This window comes from Hippopotamus amphibius, chromosome 4 (genome assembly GCF_030028045.1).
Source record: "Hippopotamus amphibius kiboko isolate mHipAmp2 chromosome 4, mHipAmp2.hap2, whole genome shotgun sequence".
Taxonomy (NCBI): Eukaryota; Metazoa; Chordata; class Mammalia; order Artiodactyla; family Hippopotamidae; genus Hippopotamus; species Hippopotamus amphibius.
In genome coordinates, this window is record NC_080189.1 from 100,701,441 (window position 1) to 100,703,756 (window position 2,316).

A 2,316-nucleotide genomic window follows, 5' to 3' on the forward strand; every position below is an offset into this window, starting at 1 on the left:
ACATTCAAAAAATGGTATCAGCTATATACATTATCTTGTTTTAATACAGTGCAATTCTACAGGTCACTGTAAAATTATACTGTGGTAAAATATCTGTGCTATATTATGATGTGGAAGAAGGTAATTCATAAAGCATTATTTACAGTATTACCTTAGTTTAATGTATTCTGCCTATGCTTAGAGTAAAAATCAAAAGGATATACAACTAAAGGTTAATATCTCTGAATCATGGAATAAAGTTATTTTTAGTTTATTGTGCTTTTTATATTTTTCTCTAATGTGTGGCAATCATATAAAATGCTATTTTAAAAATAAATCAATTTATATATCTATTTTTAAATCAATCTCTCAAAAGCTATTGAGTTGAGGAAAAATAAAAACACAAGAATATACATTTATAAAATAACAAGAAGATCCATACTTTAAATTTTACCATAATCACAGATGTTTTCATTATTCCAAAAAAATAGGAGAAAAATAAATAAAACAGGAAACGAGTGGCAACAAAGAAGTTCTCTTAACAGGAGTAATAAACCTAAATTAGAAATAATTAAAAATATATAATCAAGAAAACACTATTTTATTTTATTTTTTAAAAATTTATTTTCATACATTTTAAAGGTTACTTCCCATTTACAGTTATTACAAAATATTGGCTATATCTCCCTTGTTGTACAGTACATCCTGGAGCCTATCTTACACTGAATAGTTTGTACCTCCCATTCTCCCACCCCTATATTGCCTCTCTTCCCCCCCACCTGGTAACCACTAGTTTGTCCTCTATGTCTGAGTCTGCTTCTTTTTTGTTATATTCACTAGTTTGTTGTATTTTTTAGGCTCCACATATAAGTGATATTATACAGTATTTGTCTTTGTCTGACATTTCACTTGGCATAATGCCCCCCATGTCTATCCATGTTGCTGCAAATGGCAAATTTTCATTTTTTATGGCTGAATAATATTCCATTGTGTGTGCATGCATGTGTACACACACACACACACACACATTTTCTTTATCCATTCATCTGTTGATGGACGCAGGTTGTTTCTGTGTCTTGGCTGTTGTAAATAATGCTGCTATGAAAACTGAGGTGCATGTATCTTTTTGAATTAGTGTTTTTGCTTTTTTCAGATATATACCTAGGAGTGGAATTGCAGGATTATATGGTAGTTTTATTTTTAGTTTTTTCAGGAATCACCAGTACTGTTTTCCACAAGTGGCTGCACCATGAAAAAACTATTTTAGAAGATAACTGAAATAGATAAATTTGAGACAAATTTCTTCAATGAAAAAGAAAAAATAAAAGTATATAAATGAGAAATTTTAAATTTATAAATTATAAAACAATATACCATATAATCAAAATTTGCATGTGTGTGTTTATGTATACGAAGACTTGAAAGGAAGAAAATGCCAAAATGTCAACAGTTGTGTGATGGTTTTTATTGTATTATTTATATTTTAGTATGTTTCCCAAATCCTTTACAATGAGCAAGTATCAAAATAATAAAAAGAATAACAACAGTATAAAATACTTTAAAATACAAATTATAATTAAATGCTACACAATTATAATGAATTTAAATGTCTAAAAGAAATGGAAAATAAAGATGATTAAAATGTTAGGTATTATATATTAAGAATTATGGATAAATAGACACCAATTTCTTAACAGTATTTTTTTCTCTGAGTAGTAAAATTACAGATAATTTAAGATGTCTTCCCTTTGCTTGACTTGAATTTTTAAAATCTTCCACAAATGGATACTTCAGTTTTTAACCAAGGGAAATGGTATTTAAAGCTACTGACACAGCAAAAGGGAAGAGTAAATAATTTCATTCCTTCAAAAAAAAAAAAAAAAAACCACCGTCAATAGGGTCAAAATTTTGTCCATTTCCACAAAAGCTACATTTGTATATATACAGCTAGTACTGATGGTGGAGGCCCTCACACTTTCAAGAAATAAGTGAATCCAATTCCATATAAAAAGCCGTACAGTACAGAAAAAGTTACAATAGCATGAAATTCAGTTTTAACAAGTAAATGTTGCAGATATATCAGTTTACAACCTCAACCACTGCAGAAATGTAAATTTTCTTTGTTTTTGTTTTCCTTGTTCTTATTCAGGATAGGAGAATTTTAATCCACCATTTCACCAGGATTCACCAGGATTGTGTCTAAATGCTAGGGAGTTCACCAAGTGCCACAGAGTCACTGATTCACTCATTCATTCACCTGTGCACCTTCTGCTGCACTCCAGGTGTCCACTGGGGTGTCCATCCCGCCATCTGACCTGCGACTCAGGCAGGTGATTG